Raw genomic sequence first — 11583 nt, 5'->3', positions numbered from 1 at the left:
CGGATCATACTACATGATCCATCATCAGGATGAGAGAGCAACAGAATATGAAATGTTGCTCTCTCATCCTGATGATGGATCATGTAGTATGATCTGAAACGTTGATGGTAAAAAAAAAAAAAAAAACTCACACAATCTAATCCAGAAACATTGCTCACATTACTAATGGATTGTGGAAATCTGATTATGTTAAATGTTATGTTTGTGTAATCTCCATCTAATTAGCATGCCCAAAATTAACAAATCTCTATAGATTTGGCATGTGAGGTTAATAATCTCCATCTGACATGCCTAGAATATCAATATGTGTGATTGATATAATCTCCATTTGATCAACATACTTGAGATTAATGTGCTAGAATATTTTAATGATGTTAATATATGCATATCCAATTGGCCTTGTATAGAGGATATCCCATCCAAGAAGAAAACTTAATGGGTGCACTCCTAGAAGAAAATTGAAAAACTAAGGTTAGGAAACCTAATCTAGAGATGTTCTTAAGGTTTGTGTTAGAATTGGGGTAAAATATTATAGTTAGACTTGTAAGTATTTAATTATGACATTTGTTTGGTAGCTATTACTCATCCCAAGTTAACTTTAATGGTAGATGGGACATTATAGATTAAGGGAATGTTATGGGGCATTTTTGGATTATCAGAGATTGGCCTTGGAAGAGGAAAATTCTTAGAGAGTGGTGGATTTTTCCACCCTAAGAGGAAATTATCCTCTTACGGAAGTGATTTATGTTAGAATATTTAGAACAATTAAGGGGGGGTGAATCAGTTAGCCAAAGTCTAGATGTACCAATTAAATAAACAAACACTTAAATAACTTCAGATCTTAACATTCAATAGCTCGGCCTCTGTAGTAAACTTTCAGTAAACATAAACTAGGAGTCCACTGTCATAAATATAATAGACATGTAGAATGTAAACATTAATAGTAAATCACCTCAAATAACATCCACGCAAAATTTGACACTAGGATTTAATGTGGAAACCCAATTTGGAAAAACTCACTAGTAACATATCACCAATCTTTCACTCTTTTGAAGTGAGCTATGTTAGGAGTCAACCCTTTTAAAGGTTACAAAACACACTCTTAAATGTGACCTTGTTAAACATTTAATCACCCTATTAAGAGTGGACTTATTAGAGGACTTTAGAACATTCCATTAGAATTCCACCTTGATTAAAGGATTTACATATGACTATTAGGTCAGCCTTGATTAAAGGATTTCAAACTAATACAATGGTTAGAAAGTAACAACTAGTTTAATCTAACAAATACAACTCACTTTGAAAATACAGATCTTAGTTGTGCTCAAAAGTTGATCCATTGGTAGGCCTTCATTGTCATCCTAGTCTCTAATTCACTTGGCAACCATTCAAGAAATCACACTTCTCCTCTTCTCAACTCTTCTCAACTTTCTACTCAATTTTGTCAATCAATAGCATCAAAAATTGCTCCAACCTTCAACAAATATTTTAGATTAGCCCTTGTACCTCCTTAAATAGGTAATATTGTTCTTTTTCTACTTAAACAGTACCATAATCTTAGGGTTACGACCAAATTCATCGCATATAATGAATCTATCCACCTTATTGTTCATCTTTTTTTTTTTCTAGAAATTATTCATGAATCCTTGCATAGAAACATGCACACATAATTTCCCTTGATTTAAATGTTCCAAGTCATCCATCATTATCTTCAACATGCTTTCCATATTCCAAGAAATCAACTTTTTTAGCTATAAATTATGATTTATCATAAATTGTCAAAATGTTTTCCCTTGGCCAACACTATATTCTCACACTCAATCATCAATGGGTTACTCGGTCACTACTATATTTCTTTCTTGGTACATATACTATCACTCAGTCAATATTGATTTTTGGTCAATACTACTTCTGCTAGGCTTATACTATGGCTTGGTCGACACTAGCATCACTAGGTGTATCCTTCAAGTTCCTTTATATGTTGCATTGTTTCTAACTCAAGCCTATGCATTTGATCTATCTTTGATCACTTCTTCAAGGCTTTAATACAAATTTCTTATTCACTTGTAACATGATTAAACAATTAGTTTATCTTGTCAAAGTCTAACTAATCAACTATCCATTGTATTTGCTTCTTCATAACTCAACCTTTCCTCTAGGTACTTTTTTTATGACTAGCTTATCAAATCCTCTTCATCAATCATATAGATATGACACTGAGATCAAATAGTGGACTATCTCACCAATAAGGTTTGGCATCAATCATAATATAACAATTATTCAAAATGTAGTTTCCAACAATCTCCCTCTTTGGCATTGATGGGAACACCTCTAGTTATCATGCAATCCAAAACATGTACTGAATCTAGAAAACTCCCTTTATGAAAAATATCATATATTCATTAATATCCTTAGTTTTATTCTGATTCACATCTTTGTCTCCAACAATCTCTTTCTTTAGTTTCATTTTGATTATGATCCATTCAGCTCTAATATGCAACACATATGCTCCACTTATCATATTAGATCATGAAATCAATCAGATTCTTCATGCTTATTCAAATTATGTCACTTTCTCCTTGTTTTTTTTATCAATATCTCTTTTTTTTGCATGGGTAACTAACTTTCATATCTCTTTCTTTGACAAAAATGCCAAAGACATTTTAACTCATGCATCTTTTCTATGTAGATATCTTCATGTCAATATTGAATTCTTCATATGTCATTTATGTATGATTGATACAACATGCTTAGGTAGCTTTGCCTAGGGGAATCACCTTTAGTTTACCTCTTAGATATTCATGAGAATATTTAGGTAAAGCTTTAGTGAAAATATTAGCTATTTTCTCCTTAGTGTTCACATACTCCAATTTCACTTCTTTGTCTTAAACTAGATCTCTCAAGTACTAATGCTTGATACCAATTTTCTTAGTCTTTGTATGCATTATAGAATTATTTGATATTTCTATAATAGTAGTATTATCTGTTGGATAAAATTGTTAATTGTGTATTGTCTTTGATGTTACACAAATGTCATATCAGCCATTAGATAGAGTCTACCGAGCTCAGATGGTTAGCAAAGTAATTTATAGTAACTACCAAGCGTTCCTGAACATTACACAGTAAGTTAGCTCTTATCAAGCTCACTCGAGCATCAAAGGATTTTGTAGCAGAAAGTTAATGTTAACTAAGCTCCCAAGGTTAACAAAGGGAAATTCAATGACTATCGAGTTCACTCAGTCATAGAAGAGAAAGTTAGCTTTTACCGAGCTCACTCGGTAAGTGAAGGAAGGTCGGTGTTTACCGAGTTAACTCAGTCTCCGAAGGAAGTTGCAAGGTTTGCAGTGTTTATCGAGCTTCACTTGGTTAACACTGGGGAAACCATTCTAGAGTAGTGGTCACCGAGCTGGGTCGGGCAGCAAAGAATTTTATTGTTCTAAAGAATTAAGTTTTGTGCAATGTTTGCAGCTGATTGATTTAATATTTTTCAGTTGTTATAACTTGTAATTGAGCCGACTTGACAATCTATAAGGTATATATGAAAGGTCAAGTTGTGAATTCATGAATATGTAAGAGTGTGGATGCATAAGAGTGTGAATGTATGGATGTAAATGGAATGAGAAAATATTGAATATATGAGCGAATGTTGTGGAAGGATTAGATATCCTTATGGAGCTACAAAGTTGTATTCGATTAGTGAGGATCTAGTGAAGCAGAATAGAGATCTATATTCAGCAAAGATAAGTTGCATATATTTCAGATCACTTCATTGTTGCTTTCTAATCATTGTAACAGTGATTTAAAATCTCTTAACAGAGTTGGTTTAATAGCCATTTTGTAAATCCTCTAACAAGGTGACAATTCAGTTGAATTGTTCTAAAGACCTCTGACAAGGCACTCCTTACAGGGTGATTAAATCCTCTAACAGGATCACACCTAACAATGTGTTTTGTAACCTTTAACAGGGTTGGCTCCTAATAGAGCTCACTTCAAAAGAGTGAAAATTGGTGACTAGTTACTTGGTGGTTTTTCCCACATTAGGTTTCCACGTTAAATTTGGTGTCTCTTTTGTTGATGTTATTTCCTTTATGCATGCATGTTAATCACTTTAAATGCTTAATAAGTTAACAGAACATCTATCAAGTTTCAGCGTTTATTTGTGGGGTTATTGAGTGTCAGCAGCAACTATATTTTAAAGACATCTAAGGATTTGTGGATTTATTTTGTGGTAATTGATTCACCCCTCCCCTCTCAGTTACTCCATCTCTATTTCCAAAAATTATCACAATAGATAACATATGGATCACTAATCTATTCCTTCATACCTTTCAATAATTTCTTGATCCATATAATATTTGAACAATTCACTGCTACTGCCACATTTTCAACTTCAACTATTGATTGAGAAATTCATTTTTGCTTCTTTCTTATCCATGAAACTAGTCTCTTTCCTAGAAAGAATTCTCCACCTCTTGTACTTTTTAAGTCATCAATATTTCTTTCCCAATCAGAATCGGTAAACACCCTTAGTTAAAACTTATAAATCTTCTTGTAATACAATCCATAGTCTTTTGTTCCTTTCAGATATCTTAGTATCCTTTTTACTACCATCATGTGATTCTCCTTAGAACTTGTATAAAATATTTGCAGCTATCCCAACTACCAATGGAATATTAGGTCTCATGTGAAAAACATAGTATAGTTTTCCAATCATTGATATGTATAATGTCTAGTTCAGATTAGTATAGTCATCATTCTTAGATAACTTATATCCAATGGCCATAGGTTTACTAATTGATCTTGAATCTTCCATTCTAAAAAATTCATTATCTCTTTTATGTTTTTGGATTGAGTAATGAATACACCTTGTTTCATTTGATATACTTGTAATCCAATAAAGAATTTGATCTCACCAAACATAGACATTTCAAATTCCTTTTGCATCTCATTAGAAAATGATTTGCATAATGCTTCATCACCTCTAAATATTATATCATCAACAAAAAATTAGATAGCAATACCTCATTGTTCTTACCATTCTGCAAGTACATATTGTTGTTATCATTAGTTCTTACAAATCCAATCTTCACCAAATAATTGTGTAATCTTTCATACCATGCTCAAGAGGTGTGCTTCAAACCATATAGAGACTTGTGTAGCTTACACACCATATTCTTCTTGCTAGGGTCAAAAATTCCTTTAGGTTTCTCTATTTGTACTTCTTCTTCAAGTATTCCATTCACAAATGTAGATTTGACATCCATCTAGTATACCTTAAGTCCTTTGTAAGAAGAATATGCAAGTAGTTTTCTAACTCCTAGTATTGCTATATGCAAAAATGTTTCTCCATAGTCAATACATTTTTCTTGTGCATATCCTTTGCTTACCAATCTAGCCTTGTTCCTTGTGACTTCACCTTTTTCATTCAACTTTTTCCTAAATACCCACTTTATTCCAATAACAGTTTTGTCTTTAGGTCTAGGTACTAGTGTCCATGATTTTTTCTTTTCAATCTTCTCAATTTCTTTATTCATTTCTCATATCCATTCCTCATTCTCCAAAGCATCTTTTACACATTTGGGCTCAACCTCACAAAGTAAGCATGTCTAACTTTTGAGTCTCTTTCTTGCCATAACACAATATTCTTTATCTCCAATAATTTTCTCGTGTGCATGATGTCTTCTCACATATTTTGGTAATATTGGCTCTTTATCTCTCTTCTTCTATAGATTCATCTTAAAAAATGATTTCAAGCTCATTATCTCTCTCTAGTTTAGGTTCTAGTTCATGTTTCGCTTGCTCAACAATGTCTTCCTGATGTTTGGCTCCCTTTGTCTATGACTCGGATGTTAGAATATTTAGAATAACTAAGAGGGGGGTTGAATTAGTTATCCAAGGTCCAGATGTACCAATTGAACAAAAAAACACTTAAACAACTTCAAATCTTAGCATTTCATAGCTCGGTCTCTATAGTCAACTTCCAGTAACATCAACTAGCAGTTCACTATCCTAAATATAACAAACTTGTAGAATGTAAACATTAATTGTAAATAATCACATATAACATCCACAATTTTGATATTGGAATTTAATTTGGATACCTAATTTAAAAAAACCACCAATAACATGTCACCAACTTTTCACTATTTTGAAGGGAGCTCCGTTAGGCACCAACCCTATTAAAGGTTATAAAACACATTGGCAAATGTGACCTTGTTAAATGATTTAATCACCTTGTTAGGAGTGACCTTGTTAGAGGACTTTAGAATATTCCATTAGAATTCTACCTTAATTAAAGGGTTTACATATGATGTAATGTCCCTAATCATGACATTAATTTATTAATTCAAGTTTCTCTTCAAATCAATTTTTATATCCTTTCCTTCCATATATTTTAGTATTTTTCTCCTTATGATTTGTAAATGATAACATTCTCCATCTATATATTTACTCTTAGAGTTACATCCTTTCATAAATAATATTAATTATACTATTATATTAATAATATAACTATATTAAATTAATAATTAGATTAATAGATATATTTAGTAAATATATATTATATTTAATAATTATATATTACATGAATAATATAGATTATATTTCTTATTGTTAATATTAATAATACTATTTTAATATCTTTGCATAATATATTATTAATCTAAAGGTAACTTTTTGTAATAATATGCAATATTATAGCATGATTATTCTAAATCATAACTATATCATTTAGTATTATTTTATTAATTTCTAATTTAATTATATAGTTCTTATTTTGATGGGGACATCACAGTTCGCCCCTCTTGAATTTGCTTATCCTCAAACAAGGATTATTCATACATAAACTCTCCCATAGATACACCATAAAAACCATATGTTTAGATGTAATAGGACCTAAAAGATTTATAGAGTATACATCTAATGCATGAAAACATAAAGTAGACACGATGTAGACATAGAGTATACATGTTAAACCTTTTTAGATACTTTTTAAAATAAACAAAGGTTAAGGAAATATTTTACCAACTTTGATCATAAATGTCATTCTCCTTCCCTTTCTATTTGGAAATGTTTTAAAAGATAGTGTTATATTTTTGTACTTCATAAAATTCTATCACTTTTCCCATTTGCTAAGATTTTTCTTAAGATGGTAGAATTACAATGGGAAGGTCATGTAAAAATATCATTGTCCCTCAAGGCCTAACCCTAGTATTGGGATAATTTTTCATGTGTCTAAAATTATTCTACCTTTCCCTTCCACAAACTCCCTACCCTAAGATACCTTCTTGTAATAATCCCCTTTCGGACTACACTTGAAGTGTTCTAGTATTCCCCTTGTTATTTGTAATGTTTCAAGAGGTCTTATTTCATGAAGCGTCATGGATTCCCCCATTACTAATTTTATTCTTAAGATAATATGTCATGCCCTAAATTTGTATAGATCTATGCTAGTTATGAATGTTCTAGTGAATAGTGAGTTGTCCAGGTTATTGGATACAATTGTCTAATTGTGTGTTGTCTTTGATGTTACACAAATATCATATCAGTTGTTAGTCAGTGCTTACCGACCTCACTTGGTAAGCAAGATAGTTTTCCTTGTCTATCGAGTATTCCTAAATATTACTCTGCAAAGATAGTGTCTACTGAGCTCACTCAGGCGTCAAAGGAATTCTAGTAGGAAATAGTGTTAACTAAGTTCACATGGTTAGCAAAGGAAAGTTGGACAGAGTTAGTGTTCACCGAGTTCACTTAGTTGCCAAAGGATTTTTGCAAGTTTGCAATGTTAACCAAACTTCTGTTGGTTAACATAGGAAATCGTCTCAAAACCAATGTTTACTAAGCAGGGTCGACCAATGAAGGATTTTGTTATTTTGACATAAGAAACTTAATTATTTTAAGTACTATTTCTAGCCAAATATGGTGATAATTATTGGTTATTTTAATTTGTAATTGAGCTGACTTGACAATCTAGATGTTATAAATGAAAGGTCAAATTGAGATTTTTAGTGTGTGTGCAAATGTGCTAATTGAATTAAGAAAGAAAGAGTAAGAGTGAACTTGAAGGATAATTAGGTATCCTTATGGAGAAGAAAAGTGTTATTCAATCAAGAAGGATCAAGTATGAAGAAAAATAGAGATATGTAATCAGCAATTCAGTTGCATCACAATTAGGTCATTTCATTGTTACTTTCTTACCATTGTAGCAGTGATCCAAAATCTCTTAATAGAGTTGGTTTAACAGCTAGTTGTAAATCCTCTAACAAGGTGATAGTTCCATCAAATTGTTTTAAGACCTCTTGCAAGGCCACTCCTTATAGGGTGATTAAATCCTCTAATAAGGTCACACCTAACAGTGTGTTTTGTAACCTTTAACCAAGTTGGCTCCTAACAAGGCTCACTTCAGAAAAGTGAAAACAGTATCTAGTTACATTGGTGGTTTTTCCCGTATTGGGTTTCCACATTAAATCCTGGTGTCTCATGTGTTCATATTATTTCTCTTAAGCCTACAAATTAATCACTTTTAATGTTTTCAGATCAATTAAAAGTAAATCACACTATGCATTTACCAAGTTACAACATCTTTAGTGTATTTACCAAATAACAGCAACAATTAATTTTATTGTTAACACCGAAGGGATCTAAGAATTATTTTAGTGGTAATTGATTCACCACCCCCCCCCCCCCCCCCCCCTCTTAGTTACTCCTATATTTCCAACAATTGGTATTAGAGCTTTTGGTGCTTACAGGAAAGGTTTCAAGGACCTAAGCTAAAGATTAGGATGTCTTACAAGAAAGAGATTCCAAACCTTAATAGATATGACTTTTTAGCACAACAGGGAATCATGAGACTTCATCTAGCTTCCATTAGTGATTCGGGCTTGAAATATTTTGATGAATAATACACAACTCCTGCTAGTACATTATCTATTGGAGATATTTTTGCGAAAAATAACCATAACACCATGATGATTGATATTGCATCTACTCTTAGCTATGATGAATTTGATGAGATCAAGGACTAAAAAACTACTTTTGATATGTGGAACAAGCTAAAAGACATCTATGGTAGTGATGACAATGTCAGGAGAGCCAAAGCAAAAAGCCTTCGAGGATAGTTTGATCAAATGAGAATGAGAGAAGATAAAAATGTTGTCAAGTATGTGGAAAGAATCAAAGCTAGTGTTAGTGTAATCAAAGCTTTTGGAGGAGAAATCAAGGAAGAAATTGTTGTAAGTAAAGTTCTTAGAACATTGCTTCCTATCTATGCAATTACAGTATCTTCTATTCAAGAAAAGAGGTGTGAGCCAAATCATGAGATAATTTTGGATACCTTAGTAGGAAGATTGATAGCTTTTGAGCTAGACAACTATGACGATTATGTTCCAACTTCAAGAATATTGAATCTGCATTTGAGGCTTTCACTTAAGGAGAAAGGAAAGAAAATAAAGGACATTTAGTTAGAAAGTGAAGAAGAATCAGAAGAAAGTTCTGATAGTGATCTTGAAGTTGTTGAAACTTTACTTGCAAGAAAATATTCTAGAGTCAGAGGAAAATACAAAGGTAAAGTTCCCTAATATACTTTTCATGTGAAGAAATTAGTCATACTATTGCTAGATGCCCAAACAAAGAAAGAAAGGATGAGAAGAAAAGTCACAACTGCAATGGCAAGAAGGATTTCAAAAATCATAAATCATTCAAGGACAAAGGTAAGAAGACTTTTTTATGTCTAAAGATTCTGATAACAATGAAGATGAAATAGCATACATTATTGTGAAAGATGAATCTAATGAAGAAGAAGATAAGATGGCACTTATCTCTCATGTTAGTAAGAATGACACATGGATCATAGATAGTGGATGTTCACATCATATGACTAGAGATAAAAACAAATTTTGAACATTTTGAAGACTATGAGGGTGGTAGTGTAAGGTTTGGAAACAATGAACCTTGTTGCATAAAAGGGAAAGGTCAAATCTCATTAACCAAAAAACATGTATGTGACCTTTCCTATTGGGTTGAAGGACTAAAACATAATCTATTGAGTGTGGTAGAACTAATCAACATTAGATTCAAGGTGGAATTCATGCATGGCAAGGAAAGATTGATGGATGACAGAGGACATTTGATTGGATCAAGCAAACAAACAAGAGGTAACCTATTTTATCTTGATCTTGGTGAGTGTTCATGTTTTATTGCTCAAATGGAAGAAAGTTGGTTATGGCACAAAAGATTATGTCATGTAAGCTTTGATAATATGGTCAAGATAAGAAAATTTAGAAAAGTGAGAGGTATTCCTAGTTTGAAGAAACCATGTGTTGGTTTATGCAAAAATTGTCAGATTGGCAAAATGGGAAAGACTAGTTTTAAAAGTAAAAACTATCAATCTAAAGATGTCTTGGAAATTGTGCATATTGACCTATGTGGACCCATTGGAATAGAAAGGTATAGTGGAGAAAAAATCTTTATTCTTTTTGTTAATGACTATTCAAGAATGATGGCTGCTATGTATCTTAGAGAAAAGTTAGAAGAATTTGAGAAACTCAAATGATATCTAGCAAGAACAGAGAAGGAAACAGGGAAAAGATTGAAATGCTTAAGATCAGACAGAGGTGGTGAATTCATCTCCAATGAATTCAATAACTTTTTCATTGAAAAAGGAATTAAAAGACAGGTATCAGCCCCTGGTTCTCCCGAGCAGAATGGAATAGCTGAAAGAAGAAACAAATATATCATGGATTGTGCAAGGACTCTAATCATTGAAAAGAATGTTGCTAACAAATACTGGAAAGAATCCATTAGCACTGTAGTTCATACTTTGAACCAAGTAGAGTTGAAGAGGGACTCATATAAAACTCCCTATGAATTATGTTATGGCTACAAACCCAATGTAAGTTACCTGAAAGTATTTGGAAGTAAATGTTATATCTTGAAAGAATCTAGAATAGTCAAGTTTGATGTGAAAGGTGATGAAGGTATATTCTTAGGATATTCTTGCAGAAGTAAGGCATATAGATGTTTGAATTTGTCTACTCATAAAATCATAGAAAGTGCACATGTGAGAATTGATGAGTTTGCAGAAAGGACTAAAGAGGATAGCAAAAAGGAACCAGAAGATTACAAAAGATTTGTCTACATTGAACCTGATACATTGTCAGACACATCTATCAATAAGGAGATTTCAACTCCTGATTCTTCCTTAGTTACTGAGTTGCAAGAAGTTAAAATCGAGTCACAATGACCTGAGTCACATTCTGAAGCTACCAAGCCAATGCCTACCAAGTCTGAGCAACTAGAGCCAGAAGTTGAAATTCAAAATGAAGACAGTGGAATTCATTCAAAAGGAAAAGAACCTGTATTGGCCAAGTATGTCAAAAAGCATCATGCACCTGATCAGATTATTGGAGATAAATTAGAAGGTACTATGACAAGAAGTAAGCTAAAAGTTACATGTTTACTTGCTGATTTTGAACCTAGAAATGTTAAATATGCATTGGAAAATAAAAGTTGGATTGAGGCTATGAATGAAGAAATAGAGCAAATAGTGAAGAACAAAACTTGGACCCTTGTTCCTAGGCTTAAAGA

This window comes from Cupressus sempervirens, chromosome 10 (genome assembly GCF_028749045.1).
Source record: "Cupressus sempervirens isolate cs-2001-9-10 chromosome 10, ASM2874904v1, whole genome shotgun sequence".
In the NCBI taxonomy this organism is placed as follows: Eukaryota; Viridiplantae; Streptophyta; class Pinopsida; order Cupressales; family Cupressaceae; genus Cupressus; species Cupressus sempervirens.
Note: the sequence above shows the minus strand (reverse complement) of the source record.